The sequence below is a fragment of the Tachyglossus aculeatus genome, chromosome 21 (genome assembly GCF_015852505.1).
Source record: "Tachyglossus aculeatus isolate mTacAcu1 chromosome 21, mTacAcu1.pri, whole genome shotgun sequence".
Lineage (NCBI taxonomy): Eukaryota > Metazoa > Chordata > Mammalia > Monotremata > Tachyglossidae > Tachyglossus > Tachyglossus aculeatus.
The window spans coordinates 49,077,420-49,095,830 of record NC_052086.1 but is presented as its reverse complement, the minus strand read 5'-3'; positions in this window follow the sequence as shown (position 1 = coordinate 49,095,830).

The following is an 18,411-nucleotide window of genomic DNA, read 5'->3' as shown; positions in this document are numbered from 1 at the left end:
GGCAGGAAATGTGTCCAGCAACTCTGTTATAGTGTATTCTCCCAAGAGCTTACTATAGTTCTCTGCACACAGTAAATGCTAAATAAATATGATTGATTAATCGATTACAGTAGTGGAGGTAGGCACAAGGCTATGGGCATGGCTTAGTGGATAGAGCATGGGCTTGGAAGTCAAGAGGTCATGGGTTCTAATGCCAGCTCCACCACTTATCTGCTATGTAACCTTGGAAAAGTCACTTCAGTTCTCTGTGCCTCAGTTGTCTCATTTGTAAAATGGAGTTTGAGATTGTAAGCCCCATGTGGGATAGGGATTGGGTCCAACCCAATTAGCCTGTATCCACCCCAGTGTTTAATACAGTGCCTTTCACATAACAAGTGCTTAACAAATACCATTATTATTATTAATAGAATTATTATTATGAGAGTGAGTGACAGCCCAATGATGAGCAATGCTTGAGACATTTGTGCTGTTTCTGTATATTGGAGCAGCATTAGAGCACAATATTTCTTTTTTTTTAATGCTATCTGTTAGGTGGTTACTATATACCAGGCACTGTACTAAGTGAAGGGGTAGATATAAGTCAATCAGGTTGGACAAAGTCCATGTGCCACACGGGGTTCACAGTCTTCATTCCCAGTTTAAAAGCGAGGCACAGAAAAGTTGATTTTCCTCAGGTCACACAGCAGGGAAGTGGTGGAGCTGGGATTAGAATCCAGGTCCTCTGATTCCCAGGCTCGTGCTCTTTCCACTAGGCCATGCTGCTTCTTGAGGATCCTTGTTAGATTAAGGAAGGAAGCAAACCAACAGCACTCCCAAATTTTCTAGAATATCTAGTTCAAGTACCTGTATTAGATCTCAGACACAGAGAACTTTATGTTCCCATGTCGGATTCCAGGGATAGAAATGACAAGGTATTTTCCATGTCAGATATGCAAGTGGATTCTAGGAAGTTATGTCAAATCCCTCAACCAAGGAGAATATATGAAGTCACTGAAGCTCTTGGGAATGTGTCTACCAACTCTGCTCTATTGTACTCTCCTAAGTGCTGAGGACAGTGCTCTGTACACAGTAAGCACTCAATAAATACTACTGATGGATGTAGGGCTTGGGGTGTCATCAGCATTGTCCTAGAATCATATATTCTGCTGACCTGGGCAGCTCCTAAGGAGGAAAAGGCTTCCAACCTTAAAATAAGAATATTGTTTCCTCTACCTAAACCTTGGGGAGACTACTTTTGGGATGTCACATGAGTTCTGTCTCATTTCTGTTCTAAAAGTGCAACTCTCATCCTTTCCTGCCTGGATTACTATATGAGCCTTCTTGCTGAAGTCCCAGTCTCCTGCCTATCCCCATTCCAGTCCATACTTCACTCATCTGTCTGGATTATCTTTCTACAAAAACGTTCAGGACATGTCACCCTCAAAAAACTCCAGGGGTTGCCCATCCACCTCTATGTCAAACAAAAACTCCTCACCATTGGCTTTAAAGCACTCCATCACCTTGCCCCCTCCTACCTCACCTCATTACTCTCCTACTACAACCCAGCCCGCACACTTCACTCCTCCAGTGTTAACATTCTTTCTTTGCCTCTATCCCGCCTATCTCACCGCTGACTCCTTGCCCACATCCTACCTCTGGCCTGGACGCTCCTCTTCTCAAATCCAACAGACACTTACTCTCCCCTGTTCAAAGCTTTATTAAAGGCATGTCTCTTCCAGGAGGCTGTCCCTGACTAAGCCCCTGCTTTCCTCTTCTCCCATTCCTTCGGCATTGCCCTGACTCTCTCTCTTCTCCTCCACTCCCAGCCCCACAGCACTTTTGTACATATCTGTAATTTTTTTATATATTAATATCTGTCTTCCCCACTCTAGACTATAAGCTCATTGTTGGCTGGGAATATGTTTATGGTTGTATTGTACTCTCCCAAGCACTTAGTACAGTGCTCTGCAAACCTTAAGTGCTCAATAAATACAACTGAATGAATGAATGAACTCTTCCCTTCTCCAAAACATCCACTGAGTTCCCATTTCTTTCCACATAGAGCAAATCAAGTTATCAGTTAGCTTCAAGTGTTTCCACCAACTCACCCCATGTTATGTCTTCTTTCATCACATTTTTCTCTTGATTCTCCCTCTTCCAATTTGGTTCAAACAATTCCTTCCAACTGGAAATCTGTTCCCTTGTAAATCTGAGAGGCTGCAACTCTCCCACACTGAGCCCTTTGAAAATCCCACCTCCTCCAGAAATCCTTGTCTGAGCAATCTTTTTATGTTTGTTGAGCATTGAGTAGGGACTGTCTCTATATGTTGCCAATTTGTACTTCCCAAGTGCTTAGTACAGTGCTCTGCACACAGTAAGCACTCAATAAATACAATTGATGATGATTTACTGTGTGCCTGGCACTGTACTAAGCTCTGGGATAAGTGTAAGTTAATCAGATTGGACACAGTCCATGTCTCAAATGGGGCTCACTGTTTTAATCTCCATTTTACAGATGAAAGAACGGAGGCACAGAGAAGTTCAGTGACTTGTCCAAAGTCATGAGCAAGCAATTCTCTTCTTCTGTATCATAACAGCTTGGTAGCCACCTAAAACATTGTCAATCAGTCAATAATATTTATTAAGAGCTTACTCTGCCCAGAGCATTGCATCAATAACTTGGCAGAGAACTGTAGATTTAGTAAACACAATCCCTGCTCTCAAAGGGCTTACATATTAGCAGGAAAGCCAGGCACTACAATAAATTGTGGGCAAGGGAAAGCGACAGAGTTCAAAGAGATGGACATAAGTGCTATGAGATTTGTTCTTGCCCCTCCCATGTGTGTATGTATGTGTTTGTAGAGAGCAGCTGTTCAAACGTTTACTCTGATTAATCTACTTGTAAATATTTTTGTGCCTGTCCGCTTGCTACTGTGAGCTACTTGGGGATTGGAAATGCATCTTATTCTTTTGTAGTTCTTTCCCGAGTAGTACTGTACATTGCACTCAGTGCATGGTCAATAGATACTGTAACTACCACTGCCTTGAGGTTGAGCATACAGTTTGACTACTGTAGAATTGATAGTGCCCTGGTGGTTGTCACAGTGTCCCCATCTACTTGCTAACTTGATTAAGAACCACTGTGGTATCTTGTAGTCCAGATTATAGTGTGGAGGAAAAAAACCCACTAATTCTGATTTTTCTAGTGAGATGATTTCTCTGAAACACTGTTCATTTTCATGCAAGCTCTTCCTTAATAATAATGGGACTGAGAGACATACACTATTTTATCAAAGTAAGTTTCCAAGACAGTGAGGTGAGGAAAACTGGGAAAAACACAGACATATATGCAGATATACAAACGTACATCATATAGATGCACATATATACATTTTTGTGCTTTACACCAAGGCTGAATCTCCCTTAAATTATTAATTTATACCTATTTCACAAATTGTGGTGTGTAGTAATAATAATAATATTACACAATATAGTCCTCAGTTATATCTAATCTCCTGCTTATAACATCTCCTTCTGTCTCTCCCATCTTTCTCTTCATCTCTCTACCTGGAACAGGCTTTTTCTCCTCATTCATCTTCTTTGATATCCCAATGCAGGATCCTATTCTGGTCAAATCCCTGCAACAAGATTACACCAGATTCCTCCATAGCAGATTTTTGGGGGGGCACAGTGGGGAGAGGCAAAACAAGTTAAGGTCAGGGAATTTCTTGTGGTCTGCCAGTCTCTCTTTTAGGTTGGGAGCCCAATAATCATGTTAATAATCATGATATTTGTTAGAGAAGCAGCGTGGCTTAGTGGCTTAGTTGAAAGAGCCCGGGCTTGAGAGTCAGAGGACATGGGTTCTAATCCCAGCTCCACCACTTGGCTGCTGTGTGACCTTGGGCAAGTCACTTAACTTCTCGGTGCCTCAGTTACCTCATCTGTAAAATGGAGATTAAAAGTGTGAGCCCCACGTGGGACAACCTGATTATCCTATATCTACCCCAGTGTTTAGAACAGTGCTTGGCACATAGTAAGTGTTTAACAAATACCATTATTGTTATTATTATTATTATTATTAAGTGCTTAGTATGTGCCAACACTGTGTTAAGCACTGTGGTACATATAAGGCAAACAGACATAGTCCCTGTCCCAAATGGGGCCCCAATCATAGTAGCAGGGAAGAAGAAAAGATATTTAATCCTTATTTTACAAATGAGGAAACTGAGGCACAGAGAAATGAAGTGATTTGCTCAAGGTCATACAGCAAGCATGTGGCAGAGCCTGGATTAGGACTCAGGCCTCCTGACTACTGGCCCTCTGCTCTTTCCACAAGGCACTGTGGTGGTTTCATGCAGGACGATTCAGGCACACTGCAGTCTGTTTAATGTATAGATTCTTCCTGTTTTCCCCACTCATCAGTCTGTTCCACAATTAAATAGCCATGTGGTTCCTTACTGTCCACTCTAAGATGACCCCGTGTGAACAAAAATGGCCAGAGAGAGTCCTGTATACCCCATCTCTGGATCTCCCTCCTGGCCATAGACCAGCCAACCTAACTTTGGACAAAGGCACAATATAGCCAGTGAAGCTCAGTGTCCCTCACCCCATTGGAAAGACTCAGAGGGTTATTTGAGTGGTGACCAGAAATGCTAGAGAGGTTGGTATGATGAAGCGAGTGGCAGCACAGGACCCGATTCAAGTTCATTTCTGAGCAAGTTGAGAGATTTCCTGTTAGCTTAGAGAGAAATCCATCCAAAGGGTGAGTCAGGGCTGAGGAACAATTTGCACGTAAGGAACGAGTGTTCAGAAGTGTAAGGAACCGCAACCACTACTGAATCGCAGGATGAAAAACAATGAGTTGCATTACCTAGTGTGGGGATCAAGATTCTTTACCCTTATTATGTACTAATGAATCATCTAAACACTGCTAAATCCTCTTCTTTCTAGTAGGGCTGGGAGACCTAAATAGCTGAGATAGCAGATATACAAACATATATCATATAGATGTGTAGATATGGTTTACACCAAGCCTGAATCTCCCTTAAATATCTGCTAAATAGCTCACTTCTCCCCCTCTAGGTTCTAAGTTCCTCATGGGCAGGGAAAGTGACCACCTACTCTGTTATGTTGTACTCTCCTAAGTGCTCTGCATACAGTAAGTGCTCAATAAATGTGATTAATTGACTACACACCTAGAATGCCATATACTAGGGGAAAAGTGAGCATTCATTCATTCATTAAATCATATTTATTGAGCACTTACTGTGTGCAGAGCACTGTTCTAAGTGCTTGGGAGGTACAAGTCGGCAACATACAGAGACGGTCCCTACCCAACAATGGGCTCACAATCTAGAAGGGGGAGACAGACAACAAAACAAAACAAGTAGACAGGTGTTGATACCATCAGAATAAATAGAATTATAGCTATATATACATCATCAATAAAATATAGTAAATATGTACAAATAAAATAGAGTAATAAATATGTACAAATATATACAAGTGCTGTGGGAAGGGGAAGGAGGTAGGGCAGAAGGAGGAGTTATAGGGAGGGGGGAAGAGGAGGAGAGGAAAAAAAGGGGGGTTCAGTCTGGGAAGGCCTCCTGGAGGAGGTGAGCTCTCAGTAGGGCTTTGAAGGGAGGAAGAGAGCTAGTTTGGCGGATGTGTACAGGGAGGGCATTCCAGGCCAGAGGAAGGATGTGGGCCAGGGGTCAGTGACGGGACAGGCGAGAACGAGGCACAGTGAGGAGGTGAGCGGCAGAGAAGTGGAGTGTACGGGCTGGGCTGTAGAAGGAGAGAAGGGAGGGGAGGTAGGAGGGGGCGAGGTGATGGAGGGCCTTAAAGCAGAGAGTGAAGAGTTTTGGCTTGATTCGTAGGTTGACAAGCAACCACTGGAGATTTTTGAGGAGAGGAGTGACATGCCCAGAGCATTGTGTACAAAGATAATCCGGGCAGCAGAGTGAAGTATAGACTGAAGTGGGGAGAAACGGAAGGATGAGAGATCAGAAAGGAGGCTGATGCGGTAATCCAGTCGGGATAGGATGAGAGATTGAACCAGCAAGGTAGCGGTTTGGATGGAGAGGAAAGGGTGGATCTTGGCGATATTGTGGAGGTGAGACCGGCAGGTTTTGGTGATGGATTGGATGTGTGGGCATGAAAGGGCGGAAGTGAAGTTTGCAAAATTGATAAATGCCAGCCCCGAGAGATCACATGAACTAAGGAGAATTATAACAGAAATAGGACCCATACCACCAGTTCTGTTCTTCTCTGGAATACTACTGATCCATTAGTCACTCTATCTATTGAGCACTTACTCTGTAAATAACACTGAACTAAGCATTTAAGGCAGTACAATGAGAGTAAGTGGACACAATTCCTGTCTTCAATAATCTGACATTCTAATGGGGGAGACAAACATTAAAATGAATTACAGTAAAGCAACCAAGTACAAGGATATGTACACAAGTGCTTTGGGTGTGAGTAGAGTAACTAAGCTCTTAGAGGGAAGGGGACTAGGTGCATAGGTGAGGTAGTAAGGAGGGAAAATTGGGTTGGGGAATGAACCCAATTTTCATGAACTCTGGGGCACATGAACTCTGTGCCAAGCACTGTACTGAACACTGGGGTGCATACAAGATAGTCAAGTTGAACACAATCTGTGTCCCACATGGAACTCACAGTCAAAGAACAGGTATTGAATCCCCATTTTACAGATGAGGAAACTGCGGCACAGAAAACCTAAGTGACTTGGCTAAGGTCACACAGCAGGCAAAAGGCAGAGTTGAGATTAGAACTCAAGTCCTCGGACTCCCACGTCCATGTTCTTTCCATGAGGGTAGACGCCAGATAAATACTTAAGATGCAGTCCTGTCTTTCAAGGGATTTGCCATCTGAAAGAGAAATGGTCGGGTCCACATAAAATAGAGATGTGTTGCCAACAACAATTAATTAAAGTAATAAAGGCAAATCTAAATAAACAATTAAAATTTAACAATATTAAAATAAGCCACAAAAGCTGTATTGGAGAGGCCAGTCACCATTCCATACAGAAAATCTTTGGTTACAATGTGCAGCAATTTTCCCAATGTGGAAAGGTTGGAATGGCAAGACTTCATCCACTCTTGGGGTTTCAGTTGGGAGGAGAGGGGCTATACAAGATAACCACGTAGAGGTATCCTGGAGGCAGAAGGAAATGAGAGATTTAAGAGAAAGGGAGTGGCCAGGATGAGTGAAATAGATTAGGGAATCATCCTTTACACTGTAAACTCCTCCGGTACACTGTAAGCTCCTCGTGGGCAGGGGCTGTGTCTATCAACTGCTATATTGTACTCTTGAAGTGCTTAGTACACACAATGTGCACATTGTACACAGTGAGCACACAATAGATATGATTGATTGACTGATCCTCACAGAATTGGAAGTTGAAGCTTTGGGAATAGATGAGATTCCCAAGGAAGAGAATGGGAATTGAGAAAAGAAAGGAACCCAGGAAAGAGCCTTGAGAAATAGTTAGGGATGGGAAGCAGAGAGAAAGAGAATGGTGAGGAGGTCTACTATGGATTGGCCAAGAGAGATAAAAGGAAAACTATGAGAGAACTATGAGAGAAAAACAATTTTAGTATAGAGTCATTCACTGAATTTAAGACAGGAGATCTTGGAGGATTAAGCCAGAGTAGACTCTGCCAAAGAGTAATAATAATAATGGTATTTGTTAAGTGATTACTATCTACCGAGTATTGCACAGTTTTAGATTCAGAATGTTGATGACTTTGGAGAGAGAGATCAGAGTGGAGTAAATGGGACAGAGAACTGATTGTAGATGGTCAAGGAGGGAGTTAGAGGAGAGGAAGTGAGTGTACGGCACTAGTTCGAGAATTTTGGACAGGAATGGGAGGAGAGAGATGAGATTTGAGGAAATCACTGAATGGTGAAATGGGGCCCGGAAAATGAATTAGTATTTCTTTTTTAGCATAGGGGAAATATACCCCTTCAAGTATGTTGCCAACTTGTACTTCCCAAGCACTTAGTACAGTGCTCTGCACACAGTAAGCACTCAATAAATGCGATTGACGATTGATGATGATGAAGTAAGAAAGGTTTACTGAATTACTGTATACTTCTACCTTGTGTGGGAGTGAACAAAAGTGGGCACACATGGACATACACATGTGAATGTAATGGACGCTTTCCAAAACATTTAATTTTGAATTTGCTTTGTCTTCACTCTCTGAGGTTAAGTGTTCTTTCAATCTGCCTGATGCCAAGACTGAAGCGACATGACCAGCAGATTACAAGCAGGGGAAACATCTGCCAAGCAGATGTTTGAGCTTGTATTTCCTAACCAGCTAGCCTGGAGTCAAGATGTTTTGGAGGCTCAACTACAGCCCCTTCCTTAGAAAGAACGGTCAGCCATTGTGACTAAATGATGTGCTACTTGTTGACTCTTGGCAGAGCTGGTCCTCTGAGCTCCAAGGTTAATGGGGCAGAGAGAAGAGACAGGGTGTTTGCTAGTTTCATCCCTCAAAAGTCAATTTATCACCAGCTGCCCGTAGAAATGCTCTTTTGTCTGTTGAATTTTTACGTGGCTCGGGGGAAAGAGCACGGGCTTTGGAGTCAGAGGCCATGGGTTTGAATCCCGCTCTGCCAATTGTCAGCTGTGTGACTTAGGGCAAGTCTCTTAACTTAGTAAGTGACTCAAGCACTTAGTACAGTGCTCTGCACACAGTAAGCGCTCAATGAATACGATTGATCGATTAACATCTCTGGGCCTCGGTTACCTCATCTGTAAAATGGGGATTAAGACTGTCAGCCCCTTGTGGGACTACCTGATCACCTTGTAACCTCCCCAGCTCTTAGAACAGTGCTTTGCACATAGTAAGCACTTAATAAATGTTATTATTATTATTATTATTATTATTATTTAAGGAAATGCCAGTTGAGGCCACATGGAGTGAGTCCACTGAAGACCAGTTCTTCCTGTTATCAATTAATCAATCAACCCATAGTACTCATTAAGTGCTTATTGTGTACAGAGTGCTATGTTAAGTACTTGGGAGAGTAGAATAGAGCAGAGTTGGTAGACATGTTCCAAGCTTACAGTTTAGGCGGGGAGACAGATATTAATATGAATTAATTATGGGTATGTATATAAGTTGGGGGGGCTGAGGGTGGGGTCAATAAAGGATGCAATTCAAGTGTCAGGATTCCTCAGAAGGGAGTGGGACAAGAGGAAATGAGAGATTAGTCAGGGAAGCTTCTTGGGGATGTGCTTGGAATAAGGCTTTGAAGGCGGGGAGAGTGATGGCCTGTCCAGATATGAAGGGGATGGTGTTCCAGACCAGAGACAGGATGTGTTGGAGGGGTCAGAGGCAAGATAGATGAGGTTGGGCTACATTTAAAAGGTTGGCATTAGCGAAGCAAAGTGTGCAGTCTGGGTTGTAATATGAAATCAGAGAAGTAAGGTAGGAGGGAGAAAAGTCAGTCAGTCCATCAAACGTATTTACTAAGCACTCACTGTGTGCAGGGCACTGCACTAAGCTCTTGGGAGAGTACAATATAACAATGAACAGACACATTCCCTGCCCACAAACAGTTACAGTCTAGAGGGGGAGACAGATGTTAATGGAGAAGCAGCGTGGCTTAGTGGAAAGAGCTCGAGCATGGGAGTCAGAGGTCGTGGGCTCTAATCCCAGTTCTGCCACTTATCAGCTGGGTGACTTTGGACGATTCACTTAACTTCTCTGTGCCTTGGTTACCTCATCTGTAAAATGGGGATTAAGACTGTGAACCCCACGTGAGACAGCCTGATTACCTTGTATCTACCTCAGCACTTAGAACAGTGCTTGGCACATAGTAAGTGCTTAACAAATACCATTATTATTATTATTATTTATATATAAATATATTACAGATATTTACATAAGTGCTGTGGGGCTGAGGGGGGGAAGAATAAAGGAAGTGAGCAGAGGAAAGGCAAAATGCAAAGGGCAAAGTGATTCAGAGCTTTAAAGCCAATGTTAAGGAGTTTCTGTTTTATGTGGAAGTGGATGGCCAACCATTAAGTTGAATTATCTGTTATGAATAATAATAATAATAATAATGGCATTTATTAAACACTTACTATGTACAAAGCACTGTTCTAAGAGCTGGGGAGGTTACAAGGTGATCAGGTTGTCCCACGGGGGGCTCACATTCTTAATCCCCATTTTACAGATGAGGTAACTGAGGCACGAAGTGAAGTGACTTGCCCAAAGTCACACAGCTCACAATTGGCGGAGTCGGGATTTGAACCCATGACCTCTGACTCCAAAGCCCGTGCTCTTTCCACTGAGCCTCGTTGATTCTGCAGTAACAGATACTCCTTATTTATTCATTCATTCAATCGTATTGAGCGCTTACTGTGTGCAGAGCACTGTACTAAGCGCTTGGGAAGTACAAGTTGGCAACATATAGAGACGGTCCCTACCCAAAAGTGGGCTCACAGTCTAGAAGACTGTGCCACCCCACAGAGAAAGCAATGTTTTTTCTGTATTCCTTCACTGATTTAGGAGCCCACTTCAAGTCTAGGAAGCCTAAACTGTCATCCCATCACACTGCTCCCATTCCTGCCCAAACTCCTTGAATGTGTTCACTGCTTTTCCAGCTCACTTCTTGACCTAGTACAATTCCACCCAATGTCACTGTCCCTTCCCCACAGCCAAATCTTTTGGACTCTACTTTGACCTAATCCTCTTTAGTTTCTCGAACACCATTGACATTAAGGATCATCCCGCTCCTCATTCTCAGACCTTGACTTCCCCAAAACTCAACCAGACCTTGGAATTATGACAGGTGAATCAACTTTTGCAAAAGCAATCAGCATCTTGGGCCGTGTGACTTTGGGCAAGTCACTTCACTTCTCTGAGCCTCAGTTGCCTCATCTGTAAAATGGGGATGAAGACTGTGAGCCCTACGTGGAACAACCTGATCACCTTGTATTCCCCCAGTGCTTAGAACAGTGCTTTGCACATAGTAAGCGCTTAACAAATGCCATCATAATTATTATTATTATTATTATTAATTTACTAATATTCAAACATTTTACAGGGTCATTATTAGGGGGTTGTTCCATTACATGTTGTGAAGCTGCGCTGGACGTTTTTGTTCCTCTCCTTGGGCCTCGAAATGAAGCAATGTGGTATTTATTGAGCGCTCCCTGACTTCACTTAGGAAAGTACGACAGACGCACAAAGACACACTCCATGCTGACAGGAAACTTACACTGATGTGTCTCTCTGTACTGTTAGACTATGAGTCTCTCCAAGAGTCAGAAACCATATCTAATTCCCACATGTGCATTCTCACCTAGCACTTAATATAGTGCACCCAGGAAACACTTAATAAAGACTATCACTACTACTATTCTATTCCTAAGGTTGTGTATGTACATTTTCTTTTACTGATTCATTTATATGTCCAATTATTTACTCAAAAATTTCATCCTAATATATACATCATGCTTCTTACTCTACCCTTTTTCTTCCTCCAGCTTTCACTATTTGTAAACAATTTTTGTCTGTCTCCTCCACTGGATTGTATGATCCTTGTGATCAAGGAACATTTGCCTTGCTTGTGTTTCATTCCTTCATTCATTCATTCAATCGTATTTATTGAGAGCTTACTGTGTGCAGAGCACTGTATTAAGTGCTTGGGAAGTACAAGTTGGCAACATATAGAGATGGTCCCTACCCAACAATGGGCTCACGGTCTAGAGGGGGGAGACAGACAACAAAACAAAACATGTGGACAGGTGTCAAGTCATCAGAATAAATAGAAGTAAAGCTAGATGCACATCATTAACAAAGTAAATAGAATAGTAAATATGTACAAGTAAAATTAATAGAGTAATAAATCTGTACAAACATATATACAGATGCTGTGGGGAGGGGAAGGAGGTAGGGCAGGGGGGATGGGGAGGGGGAGAGGAAAGAGGAGGCTCCGTCTGGGAGTTTCACTCTCACAAGAGTTTTCCACGGTGCCTAGCATTGAGACTATGCTCAGTCAATGCCACAGATTGATCAGCTGATTGATCAAATTTCTTGAGCAATCTCATCAATGCAATCTGTACAGTTTTTTACTTCAACCAACCAGTAGTATTTATTGAGCATTTAGTCTGTTCAGAAAACTGTACTAGATGCTTTAAGAGAGCATTCATTCAGTCATATTTACTGAGTACAATAGCAGTATCACAAACCTGGTCTTTGCATGCAATAATTCTCTCAGTATCGAAGTAATGAGAAGCAGCTTGGCCTAGTGGAAAGAGCATGGGTCTGGGAGCTAGAGGACCTGGGTTGTAATCCTGACTCTTCCAACTGTCTGCTCTGTGACCTTGGACAAACCACTTAACTTCTCTGTGGCTTGGTTACCTCATCTGTAAAATAAGGAATAAATCTTATTCCTTTCTACTTAGACAGTGAGCCCCATTTGGGAAGGGGACTATGGCCAACCCATCTTGTATCTACCACAGCACTTAGTACAGTGCTTGGCACAAAGTACTTAACAAATATAAAAAACTGCTTTTCACAACATAGGTGAGATCGGTGACGAGATTACTTAACAGGATACCTAACAACTTCTGGATAGTGCGCTGAAGTGCAGGAATCTTAAGGGAGAAGAACAAAGTAAACATTTTAAAGCTACAGTGCAGCAAAACTTCAAACAAAGAGTTAGAGGCAGTTAAATGTGGAAAACAAAGCAGCCTGATGGATGATAATCAGAATTGGTGTGGTTGTTTTAGAGCAGATGTTTCAGGAGCATCACGATCGAAAGGATACAGAAGCGGAAACAATAACAAGCAATGAAAACAAAAAATGCATCTGCACAGCTGTAGTGTGGAAACCATGTGGCAAGAACTGGTCCCCATCTTTTCAGCTGCCTTCACAAAGTTGGGCAAAATCCCCATGTCTGTGTTGTCATTTTCAAATGCAAAGGACAACGTTCTCTGTAAAATGCTTGATACCAAAGAAAAGACTTCCTAAATAGTAACCTGAGGTCTTGTTAGAGTTCATGTAACTTCAAAAGCTGTCTAACCTAGAAATGGTTCATTGCATAAGCAGTAGAAAAATCTGGTGCATGGCTAAAGCAAACTAAATGACCCTAGTGAGGTAAAAATGGAGAGCCAGGTCATATGACCAAATTAACAGGGATCGGTTCATGGAAGATAGGGGTGGGGTTAGCAGTGTTTAAACCGTGATTACCAAAACAAATTCCTGCAGCTATTCTGTCAGGTCACGCCATGAGCAATTCAGATTTTATTTGAACATTTGCAGTGTTTGTGTCAAATAATCATTTAAAATCCATGGGGACATAAATAGTTATGTACATGGGGGAAATAAATCTCTTTTCTGTGAAAGGTCCTGCATAATACTGCATCTTTAGAATTGTCTGTAAACCTTCAGAGATCCCACAGTGAGAGGATTGATATGTACAGGAAATAAGCCATCAGTTTTGTAACCCACAAACAGATTTTTCCCCCAGACTTGGGGACAATTTAAGAAAATAGATCACACTTGTCAATGACAAAAACAAACTCTCATTATTCGTTTAAGCAATCAGTAAAGTACAATAGTGCCATCAAGAGCCATCCTCCTTGATCTGCAGAACTTATTTTCCTCTTCATTAAAATATTTTCAGTCAACATCACCAGAGCTCATTGGGAAACAACGTGATTCCCTCTAATCCTCATTATCGCAAGGAGGAAACAATCCAGCTCGCTCTTTTCTCCTGTGCCTCCTGAATTCTACTAGGCAGATGGGAGAGAGAAATTCCTGCAGGTCGTGAGGTCTGACAGCAGCTTCGAAAAATATTTTTCTTGGCGAAAACACTGAGGTATATTTTTTCCGAGTGGGGATGGGGAAGAGACGTGCCTGGGTGGTTTGGTGGACTGAAGTCCGACCCATATTTTTCAAAGTAATCGTGGTATTAAACAAATAATTCAGCTGGCGGTGACCCCCTTCCCTCCTACCCCCACCACAACTTTCCCGAGCACTGACTTGAAGCTGCACTTTTTAACCCAGAGTGTGCTGTGATTAAAGAATGATTCATGTTTTGCACAGAGGGTCTTTCCAGCAATTTGTCTCCTGAATTAGTTTCTCCTAAGAAGAGGTAGCTAAATCAAGTCTGCTGGCGAGGTGCCGGCCTGGGTGGACGATGTCGCTGGCATTTCCCTCTACTAAAGGCTAGTGATTAAACGTTATAATCACGACCATGGAGGGCAGCCTTTTTGGGGGTTGATGGGGATTTATCACAAGAATGTCACTGATACAAATGCAGCTAAGGGAGTGCAGTAGCAATGTAATTATTCTGCAAATATAATTAGGTACAGATGTACTGAATAAGTAATACTAAAATATATTTGTTTCTCACTATTCTCCTGACTCCTGCAGCCCATTAAAATGCATTATTATGATAATTTGTCAGGAAAATGACAACATTTATTAATGCATTAAAGTAAATTCCTAGTAAATTAGTAAACGGCTAAACAATGCTATGTAGACTACTTCATCAGAGCTTTTAGTCCTGGAGGAAAGAGAAGAGGAAAAAATGTTTGTTTTTTAATGATTTTCCCCTGTTCAAACCTATGCACCATGGATATTCAAAAGGAGTCAGACAATTTACTTTTACATCACTTCTTCAAGTGTTCATCCAAGGAGCACATCCCCCATTCCATTTAGAGTGATTGCCTCAGAGTTATGCAGTCTGATTTTACAGGGCAGCAATGCCCAACCATTTTCAGTTCTTTCCTTCTCACCCCATTCATTACTCCTCTGGGACTCCCCTGGCAACTGATGGTTGGGCTGCTCAAACAGGGAACAGTCCATTAAACCCTTCAGGGAGAGAGTGGGGGGCAACTAGCTGACTATCACTTAGCCATGAGTTCCCCACCATGACCCGAAACAAGGTCTGATTCTACCCTAAGTGGCAATCTGAATGGTCCAAGACCTTCTTCAGTGACACTTGTCAGTCTTGCGCTTCTCAGCCCTCCAGGAATGTGGGCTTCACTTCTGAGGCCTTGGGAGGGGTCATGTCAAGTCACTAGATTGATGGTGAGATGGCGAAGTAGAGAGAGGGAAAGGTAAAAGTAAAAGGAAGGAGAAGGAAATAAGTCAGAGAGAGGGGAAAAGTAAACAGGCAGGATAATGGGGAAAATGGGAGAGAGGGGGAAGAGGAAAAAGGAAGGAAGAAACAGAAAGAGAGAGAGCATATAAAATATTAATTATGGTGTGTAAATACTTACTATGTGCCAGGGATTGTTCTAAGCGCTGTGGTAGAAACAAGATATTTGCGTTGGACAGAGGCCCTGTCCCACATAGGGCTCACATTCTCAGTTCCCATTTTACAGATGAGGGAACTGAGACTCAGCAAAGTAAAGTAGGCTCAATGGAAAAAGCACGGGCTTTGGAGTCAGAGGTCATGGGTTCAAATCCCAGCTCCGCCAATTGCCAGCTGTGTGACTTTGGGCAAGTCAATTAACTTCTCTGTGCCTCAGTTACCTCATCTGTAAAATGGGGATTAAAATTGTGAGCCCCCCGTGGGGCAACTTGATCATCTTGTAACCTCCCCAGCACTTAGAACAGTGCTTTGCACAGAGTAAGCACTTAATAAGTGCCATCATTATCATTATTGACCAAGGTCACCCAGCAGACAAGTGGTGGAGCCTGGATTAGAACCCAGGTCAGAACCCAGGTTCATACTCTGTCCACTAAGCCATGCTGCTTCTCCTATGGGTACTTAACCTCCGCTATTGCTACATTCCTCAAAAATCTCCAATGGCTGCCCATCCACCTCCACATCAAACAAAACTCCTCACCGTTGGCTTCAAAGCACTCCACTATCTAGCCCCCTCCTACTTCACCTCGCTCCCCTCCTTCTACAACCCAGGCCACATACTTCGCTCTTCTAGAGCTAACCTGCATACTGTGCCTTGATCTCGCCTATCTTGCCACCGACCCCTAACCTGGAAAGCCCTCCTTCCTCAAATCCTACAGGTATTTACTCTCTCCCACTTCGAAGCCTTATTGAAGGCACTTCTCCTCCAAGACGCCTTCCCAGACTAAGCCCCACCTTTCCTTATCTTCCACTCTTTCCTAAGTCACCCTGACTTGCTCCCTTTGCTCTTTCTCCCTCCCAGCACCACAGCAGTTATATGCATATCTGTAATTTTATTTATTTGTATTGATGTCTATCTCCCTCTGACTAGGTTGTAAGCACATTAGGACAGGGAATGTGTCTGTTTATTGTTGTATTGTACTCTCCCAAGTGTATAGTATAGTGCTCTGCACACAGTAAACGCTAATAAATATAATGCATGAATGAACTGCTGATACAGCTGCCCAGCTAAGAGTGAACAGTTGGGCCTGCTGGGCCTGCTGCCCTTTCCACCTAAGTGACAGGAGTGATGGTGGTCAGTGGAGCCACGATCATGGATTTAAAAGGTGGCGTTCTTGCCACCGAGCCCAGGATGGGGAAGTTGAACTGGGCCTCGTGGGCACTGCTACCATTACCACCTGTGGGGAACAAGGAGTATTCCTGGCAGCTGCCCTGCCCAAGTTTTCACCAAAGTTTATCTGGCTCTAGGATAGAGTAGGAAAGAGAGTTTCCAGTGGCATTAAAAACCCATCATTCTGGCCACTTTGCTTATGTAAGATCCAGGATGAGCCAGAACAGTAACAGTCTTCCCCTGTCCCCTTTGCCAAGGGCCCCACCGAAAGGTGGGACTACCAAACTCTGAGAAAAGAGATGAAGGAGAAGAGAGAGGCAGAGGGAGTTAGACAAGAAAGGGAGAAAAGGAAAGATTAGAGAGGTAAGAGAGCTGAGTGATTAAGCACCATGCCCACCATGACCACCATTGCTAGCTCTAGCTATCCTCTCCATCACTGCCACAGCAAAAATGGGAGAAGCCGTAGTGGCCCAAACTGAACTGGTCCATCCTTTGCTGTTATATAACTGAAGACGCTTGGTCTACTAAAGTTGCCTCCACCACTGGGCAGAACTGGAGGTAGCAACAGAATAGTCCAGGATGACAAAGTTCATCATTCATTCTTTCAATCGTATTTATCGAGCACTTACTGTGTGCAGAGCACTGTACTATGCTTGGGAAGTACAATTCGGGAACATATAGAGACAGTCCCTACCCACAACGGACTCACAGTCTAGAAGGGGGAGAAAGAAAACATAACAGAACAAGTAGACTGGTGTAGATAACCAAGTAGACAAAGTTCACCCAGGGCCACTAGCCATTTTCTCCTGAGCTGAAGTGGTGACAACCCCAGTGACTGAACCATCCTGTGCCACTAGATGTATCATTCTTCCTGCACCAAAATTTCCCAGGAATGACCCAGGTTGCACCAGTCAAGTCATGATGGTGGTGGTGGTAGAGGCAGCAGAAATGAATGCTTCTGCATCATCAAATATGAAAATGAGAATGAAGAGGCTGGGAAGTTTCACCTCTATACTTCCACCTCTCTTCCATTACCACAGCAATTGGATACCCTTCCTAAAACGTGACTCGAAGCAGGACACCAATGGGACCTGCCATAGGTTTTCCAGGTGTTGGAATAGAATAATAATAATAATAATAATGATGGTATTTGTTAAGCGCTTACTATTTGCAAAGCACTGTTCTATGCACTGGGGGGATACAAGGTGATCAGGTTGTCCCACATGGGGCTCACGGTCTTAATCCCCATTTTACAGATGAGGGAACTGAAGTACACAGAAGTGAAGTGACTTGCCCAAAGTCAAACAGCTGACAATTGGTGGAGCCGGGATTTGAACCCCTGACCTCTGACTCCAAAGCCCGTGCTCTTTCCACTGAGCCACGCTGCTTCTTTAAAACCATCAAAAGTATGACTACCCAACCTTTTGGGTGATCTATCAATCAATCATATTTATTGAGTGCTTACTGTGTGCAGAGTACTGTACTAAGCACTTGGGAAATACAAGTTTGCAACATATAGAGATGGTCCTGGGCTCACAGTCTAGAAGGGGGAGACAGAGAACAAAACAAAACATATTTACAAAATAAAATAAATAGAATAAATATGTACAAGTAAAATAAATAAATAAATAGAGTAATAAATACGTGCAAACATATACACATATATGCAGGTGCTGTGGGGAAGGGAAGGAGGTAAGGCAGGGGGGGGATGGAGAGGGGGAGTCACCTAAACCATGAATGATATTTGTAAATAATACTGGTATGATGGACCACCCATTGAAGCCTGAAGACTAACTCAGTCAAAGATGTTTTGACAGTTGGAATGATTGGATGAAGTGAAATTGTTGGATACATTCTTGAGTTATTAGAGGGAACTGAAGTACTGCTTTCTAAATGAAAGACCACAGGCCTGGGAGTCAGAGGGTCTGGGTGCTAATCCGGTCTTCACTCCT